Raw genomic sequence first — 8,514 nt, 5'->3', positions numbered from 1 at the left:
CTAAATTTTACCAGAGTCTGAATATAATAGCATTTGTGATGATCATCTGTGAAATGCAAGAGCCATTGTATCATGTAAACTTGTATTCACAGATTCATGCTGAATTCAACTTTAGATGGGGTCTAAAGTTCTGTACCAGAATCATCCATTGATCATTCCATTGATCAATTCCATTGATCATTCCATTCAGGTGGGTTCTGAAGAGTCACACATTTTCAACATAGTTATCTTCTGCTCAAGCAAAAAACTTTAGAACTCACCAGGGACAGACTTGTGTTAGGACATGAAACAAAGTATTGTTTGTGTTCTTGGCCTTCACACCAAGAGATGATCTACACATCACTACACAAACATACATAACTCTTCTATATATTGTTTAGCCATTCACTAAATCAGATACATACATATAACTTGAACCAGTGAATTTTGCCACATATGGGAAATTAAATTATTTGTGCTACCTGGTACCTGATCATAGCACGCGTCTAGTTACCAAATAGCTTTAGAGAAGTCCTATCTGAAACATGAAGCTGTCTATTGCCTTTCTAGTGCTGACAGAAAAAGATGCGTGCTTCCTTAAATTCATGCCGTCTTTGTATGGAAAGACTTTGCAGCCCCAATCCCACAGATTTCCTAACTGTACACCACACAGACCTCTCAGCTAATGACTTTACATCTCAGAATTATTCAGAGCTGTACCATATGTTAGATGTAAGATAGATTTTCAAGAATTTATTTATTTTTAAAACAAGGATAACAAAAGTGCCATGTTTATAAAACTGTGATGAGACTCAGTAATGCACACAAAATAACAAGGTTGTTTTGTGCAAACCATAGAAGCAGTGTTTTCTCTTGAACCTTGTAAAAGAAAGGAAACCCCATCTCAATGTCATTCTTGGATTAAGAACTTATATTTTGTTCACTTTGATAAAAATTCTCTTTAAAATGCTCTTTTTCCAGCTCATATGTTACCACATACTTAGTAGATTATTGAATAATCACTATTCCTCGTTTCCCTTTGGAGTCCTTGAGTCTCAGATCCTTCTGTGTTGAACTATATGTAACCCATTTTGTTAATTTATTTTCTGTCTTTAGTTAACCATATAAGAAATTAAGCATTGGTTTAATGAGGGACAACATTGGTATATGGGAAAAGGCAGTATGATAGAGAAGGTTAACCTACAGAAAGGGTATGTACAAAAGCTGTATGGAGACCTATCTCACAGTCTCACTAAGACCGAATCTGGAAAGCAAAGTAAAGCACATGCTATGCGAAAAGGGGGAGCTAATTTCTTTCCTTCTTCATTTTTGTCTTCCTTTCTTTTCTTTTTAATCGGAGGACAATGCTATTCCCATAAAACAGGAACTTACGGTGGTTTGAAAGAAAATGGCGCCCGCAAGGAGTGGCAATATTAGGAGATGTGGCTTTATCGAAGTAGGTATGGCCTTGGTGGAAATATGTTCAAGCTATGTCTAGTCTGGCACAGAGTTGCTTCTGCTGCCTGTGAATAAAGATGTAGAACACTCAGCTCCTTCTTCAGTACCAAGTCTGCTTACACATTGCCATATTTCTTGCCATGATGACAATGAACTAAACCTCTGAAACTATATGCCAGCCCCAGTTAAATGTTTTCCTTCATAAGAGGCACCATGGTCATGGTATTTCTCCACAGCAATAGAAAACTGACTAAGATGGAGCAATGGAACAAAGATCACAGAACTAGGTACAAGATACCTCCCTACAGTCCTGCAGATGTAGAGTTTCAATGGTGGGTTCTTTTCTGACAAACTAGAGGAGGGATCCTGATCTCTATCTATAGGCAATGGCCCTAAGACACATTAGACAACAATGAAAAACAAACAGGAAACAGCCTCTGGGTTGATGAAGACTATTCTGATTTGCTTTCTCTGTTTTTCTCTCCTAATATTTCACTCTGTTTTCAAAAACAACTAGAACCTCAACTTTTAAGCAAACCCCTGGCTTTTCAACTGATGTGTACATTGAAAAGTTGAGAAAATTCTTTTGTGTAGGCCCATATTTCTACATGGTGTGACAGCCAAGTTTTTGAGCCATGGTTGGTATCCAAATCAGTTACTTTCCAGCCAGAGAGCTGCTGCTGCCTAACCAAAGCGCAGGACGTACTGCTCCTCTTTTGTTGTTATGTAGCTCGCCTGAGAAGGGGTGTGAATTCCAAGCTAGTGACCAAGTTGCTGAGTGACTGCAGTCCCACTACCCTGGAAGGAGAATGTTACTGAACTTCCACCTTAGTTTACCTTGGGAAATAAAAGGTGTTTGAAAAATAAAAGCAGATGATCCTTCCAATATTGCTGTGTGAACTGTGTCTCAATTTTTCCTGTGCCTCCACACCAGTCCAGAGAGGGAACCGTAGTTTATATTGGGGCACCGGACCCCGGCATTCTGTGGCCGATGTACTGAGTTGTCATTGCTGTCCATGGGAACACCTAAACAAAGCCTAGGACTTATGGGTGACAGCAGCAATAGATAAGCATTGACCTAGCATGAAAGCTTATCTTGAGATATTAATCATGGTATTCTCTGTAGTAAAATGTGCAACCTTTAAGATTCTCAGTCTAAATATTTGAACATACTCTCAAGAAGGTAACCAATCTTAGATGAGGTACTTAGAGACAGGAATTTCACTCTCACCTTAAAGAAGTTCATTTACTAGAGGGCAACAAAAGAAATTAATTTTAACACAAACCTTGACTAATTAATTGTTTATGACAAACTGAGAAGCCAGATAATGTACCAGGGGAGAATACATGGTTTCTCTAGCAGAATGTGACTTGATGGTATGCAGCTGAGTAGACACTAGGTTTTTATTCCAGGAAAAAGAAATTGGGAGAAGGTTGAAAAGCTGTGGAGATATGAAGCTCTGTTCGTGGCGCATCTCCATGATGGATATTGCAAGAATTTGTATCTTTTTCTAATCAAAGGCTCACATACCACCAGTCGATTTTTTTGGCTCCTTGATTTAAATTTTCAAGTTATAAACCAAATGCTCACTTACAAATATCGCATAAGCAATTTCAGTGGATCAGATTGAACAATATTTTTAATTTTGTCAAATGGGGAACTACTGTATGTTTTCCAGACAAGAGTCAGAGGACTGTAGATCTCTCAAACATGTGGAAAGGTATAACTGAAAGGGAGGTGGGAACAGAATACTGGGGCTTAGAGGTGATTCAGTTGGGGGAGTCTTTTAAAGGGTGCATGCCTTTAAGAAAATCTTAAGAATAACTGAATTGGCTTCATGGGAAGTTATTTCTACTCTCCTTAAGAATGATAAAATAAGAATGGACTTGAGAAAGGAAAACTAGTTCTTTGACTTGATTTATTCTATATACGCCTGCAAATTATGACAATATTGTACTTGACATGATTTAAAAACTAAGTGTCCTGATTTCCATTCTTCAGGTTCTGTGAGATTCACTTATCCCATGATGGAAAGTTGGTCTTTGGTGCTTGCCTCCGCATCCCTCGCACAGACTAGTGCTTAGCTTTCTCATAGTCCAAAATCACGCATTTCAAAAGCATCACTCGCTTGACCTGTTTGGGAAAATAATTCTTGGAAGCTATTAGAAATTGCCATACAGAAAGTTGACATGAAGTAATGAACAATCCAAGCAAACACTATTCAGAACATACGCTCAGCCTGCACAATCTATTTTAGACAAACAATGGGAAGCTTTAAATACACAGTGTGTCATGGTGGCTCTTTTGAAATGAAATCTTTCAGGTGACAGAGAGACTTGTTTGCTCTTCCTCACAAGGTCACAGGGGAGCAAGAACAAGTTTCTCTGATGTGCTACCACAAAAGGGAAAAAGAATAACATGGCCATGACCTCAGCAGTATTAGAACCAATTTGTTCTTCTCTTAAGTGTTGGCTATTATTTATTTAGATGGTGATAAATTATCCTCAGCAACTTGGCAACATTTCCATATAATTATTCTTCCTCTTAACACCATATCTCTTTTTATTAGGCTATTACTTTGTATGTCTCGATGTAAAATAAATCTCAATACCACATATACCCATAAGAGCATACTACTTGGTGCATCAATCCAAATGATAGAATTTAAAATTTAATAGTTTGATGCATAGAATTAATTAAACTGTCTCATATGTTTCTAAAAGTATCACTATACTCATTTTATATCTTCTATATGAAAATTTTCTACTTCCTATAATACAAAACTTAAAAGTCAAAAAAATCAGAACTTTTGTTTCCTGTCACCATAACCTCAAGATTCAAAGGTACAGGTGGAACTGAGCTACAGAATCACACACAGGATAAGCATTTCTAAAGCAGTTAATAAAGTATCCAGAGCAAATTCTATCATCTCTTTTATTATCACTGAACTGATTTTAAAAAGCCAAGAAAACAAATGAACAATCAAACACCAAAAACCTTCAAAACATATCCAGAGTAGCTTAGCTCATCAGTATAGGTAAAGCAATTCAGAGCTGAAGACATTCACGTCCTTTGCCTGAACTCTGCTTTTATATACAAACGCTGTAATGGTTTACGTCAACTATCAACTTGATGAGATATAACTTCACTTGGCCTCTGAGAACACAGAAGGTAGGAACGAGTATCTTCATAAGTTTAATTGAGGTAGGAAGATCTATCTACTATGTGTGACACTATTCTCTGGACTGGAATACTGATTTGCACAGACAGGAGGAAGCATCAGCATTAATCACATTCTGTTTCCAAAGCTAGCATTGTCATAACTTCCATGCCTTGGTGAACTGCCCTTTTGAATTGTGAGCTGAAACAAACTCCTTCTCCCTTAAGTTGCTTTTGCCACGATATTTTTATCATAGCAATGGAGAATCTAGTCTAGCATTAAGCAGTGAGAAGTAACCATAGTGGGTCTCTCTGTTTCCTCTTACAGATTTCTAGTACTACTGAGTTCATATAATATAGTGTAGAGTTCCTCTGTGTTTTAGGGATAGAGCTTGAAAGATTATTAAAATATAAAATTCCTAAATACAACTACTTTCACCATTCCACTTTATTTGCAACACAACACCCACTATAACACTGTAAGATGAGGAAATTCACATTTTCTCACAGGGGAAGATAATACAACATTGCATCTATCACTTCACAAAGTAAACCATGATTGAGCCAATAAAATTAATCCATTAACATTATTGGTGTATATGTATCTGTAATTTACGTGTAGCAATTAAGGTGTAGCAAATAATGCTGTGATGGTTTCCATACCCAGCAAGGAAACCTAGATGGGTCATCACAGACTCATTGTCTACACAATAAACACTATTTCCATGACTCTTGCCCAACAATACCAAGAGTTACCAAGGGATTTTGCTGTGTTTTCTTCTTTCCCTATGTGAAAATCTCAAACTCTATCCCTAAATTACCAAGGCCTAAAAAGGCCTGTCTCCATGGTGTTGCTTCAGAGTCTTTTGTTCAATGTTATTAAACACAGGAATACAGGACTGAGTCCTTTGTTTTCCAGGTTCCCAACATGGATCCACTTGCTACACTATGAAGCCACACCTGGTTACAACAGGTCAAGTATGCAGTCCATTATAATGATTCAGTGATGTACTTAGTTTAGTTTCATAGAACACAAACTTGTGGAAAACCAATGTTAGCTCACATTTGAAAATAGTTGAGATTAAGGCCATGTCTCCTCAATTAGAATGCTTCTGAATACTATGACTTCTTTTTCCAAGGTAAGAAGAAAAATCATTTCCAGCAGATTATTTGATCTCTCAATTTTCTGAACTTCAAAAATGGGAAAGTCTTGAAAAGGTTGTGTCTTAAATTGGCTTCCATTTTAAGGCATTTATCATATGTCATAGAATATCACAGAAAATAACTGGTTATTATTTTGCAGCCAGTAGCAGAATTAAACATTCTGTTAAGCGAGATGCTTTCACATGATAGAAAACATGATGTGTACAGTGAAGGCCCATTGCAGACTCTTCAGTGAGGCTCACTTAAGGACATGCATCTGTCTAGTAAACCCTCAGTGGGTGTTTTATGAACAGACCCAGTATGCATATTTTCTAGAACTCCTTGGAGTTGTATTTCATCTTGTCCTTTTCTATAATGAGAGATTCAACAGAGCCATTGTATCTTATGTGAATTCCCAGGTGATGGCACCTGGACTCTGAAACATCATTTGTCAATAGTGACTAATCTGAGTTGTTCTTTTAAAAGATTCACAGATTTGCAAAACTTAGTTTCAGACATACCTGGCAAACCAGGAACTTTCTTGTGACTGAGAATTGCTTAGGTAATGGTTCCTTCAAACAAGTCCAGATAAGAGGTTTTGACATGTGGAAATTGATTTGTGAAAAAATGCCTTTTGTGTAGCAATAAAGAGGCTTTGGCAAAGACATGAGGGAGTCAGTCTGTCAGAGGCTGATTCCCCCGAAGCTACTGAGGAAGCCATAAAACATGTTGGAAGGGCTCTTTCTTCTACTGACCTGACACTTCACAAGACCAACCCATTTACCAGCCTCAAACCCATTCATGAGGCTCCAACCCATTCACCATGTTCCAGGAATCTGTAGTTCCTCATTCCTTTCTAGTACTCATTCAAAGGAAATCCAAATATACTTCCCTAATTTTTCTCACAGATATTTTTTTCTTTCCCCTCTTAGTTATCAAAGAGAACTTTGGGGTTCTTTTGCCATATTATGAGCAATAGAGTGGGAAGTGCCAAAGATATGCCAGATTATACATAGTTTTCTAGGATTCTATAAGCTAGGTGTCTGAATTCTGTATGAGGTCACATAAGTTCAGAGAGACAGAGTTAAAGTACTCAAAAAGCAATTATCATAAGAGTATGAAGCATGCTGCCAAGTATCTATCTGTCCTTTCTGGGTGCTTCCTAAACATAAAAAGAATTCATGTTCCCAGACCCAACTGATGAACAATGTCTATCAGATAACATTTTTCAGAATGGACGTCAAATGTTTGAATTCTCTCAGAGCATCACAATTGGATGTCCTCTCTCTATGGTTCAGTCACAGGAAGGAAAGTAATTTATTACAGATAAAGTCTGTCAGTAGAATATAGAATAACTTACCCAAGACTGAATCTTTACTGGGGCTGCTTTCTTTGAATTCTTTGCAGATGTTTGTTGTGGGATTCCTCTCTGTATGCTGTGAATATGCTTTATTGCCATTGGCTAATGAATAAAATTGCTTTGGTAGATATCAGGGCAAAATATAACCAGGCAGAAGAGATACATGGAGAGAGTAGGTGGAGGCAAAGAGATACCATGTAGTCGCCCAAGAAGACAGACGCCCAGGCACCTTACCTGCAAGCCATGAGGTTCATGGTAAATTATACAATAATAAAAATGGGCTAATTTAAGATGTAAGAGTTATTTAATAAGAAGACTGAACAATCAGTCTTTTAATTAATACAATTTCGGTGTTATTATTCAAATCTAAGAGGCTGGGAAACAGATGGGTAAACAGTCTACACCTACAAATTGGCACACCAATGTGGGCTGACTACATTCATATAAAACCCGAGAGGGCTTAAAAAGGAATTCTAGACAAAACAAACAAAAACAACAATAACAAAAACAGAGTTTAGTGCAGTTTCTTGGTGTGTGTGTGTGTGTGTGCGTGTGTGTATACACTCTGTTGGCAGCAATCAAGGGTGCTGTGGCTCCTTTAAGAGAGGTTTTTGTGACTCAGGATTGGCGTCGAAGACTGCATGGTTTCCTTAGGGTAGGGTTTCTTGGCTCATGTTAGTAGAATGAACAGCTCTTTCAGGTGACTGAGAACTTAAATGGGGTCTAAGAGCAGTGTGTCACAAATTGCTTAATGGTGACATATTCCCACTGAGACCCTGGAGCTAAGGCAGCATGCACAGCTATCAGAGGAAGTGAACAGGCCTCCACTATATTAGATTGGACACAGTCAATAGGCAGGGCTGTGGAGTTGGTCCTAGCCTTACCTGCTTAACATTTAAAGGAAAAAAAGTACTCATGGTCAGAAAAAAATTACAGATATTCATGCATTAAAGACAGATTCAGATAAAAAGACGTCTGAATGGGTCTTAGTGCTGGTTAAGTGAATGTAGGCTTGAGAGAGAAAGGAAAAAGAATACAGACAGTTATAAAAGAGTATGGACAATCAAAGATTAAAGGAGCAAAGATAATAAAATAATATTAAAATTATAGAAAGGTACAGAGTAAAGAAAATTAAGCCACATAAAGATGGAATATAACCAGAGTGTCTGGGTTATGTATAGTATAGTGAGGTTTTTTTTTTTTGGAAATTTTTTTGACTAGGAAAGAGCTAATTACAAAGAGACATTTTATTTTATGAACTACTTAGTTAAACTAACATATATATTATAAAAGTCTATTTGAATTCAAAATTTGGGTCTAAGGATATGTTACTTTAGAAAAGAGGTTAGATTCTGTTTTTGTTTCCACAGAGGAAAAATAGCTGTGGATTCCTTACCAGATAATATGGTTTGAT

The sequence above is a fragment of the Myodes glareolus genome, chromosome 4 (assembly GCF_982192425.1).
Source record: "Myodes glareolus chromosome 4, mMyoGla1.1, whole genome shotgun sequence".
NCBI lineage: Eukaryota > Metazoa > Chordata > Mammalia > Rodentia > Cricetidae > Myodes > Myodes glareolus.
This window is presented reverse-complemented; position numbering follows the sequence as displayed.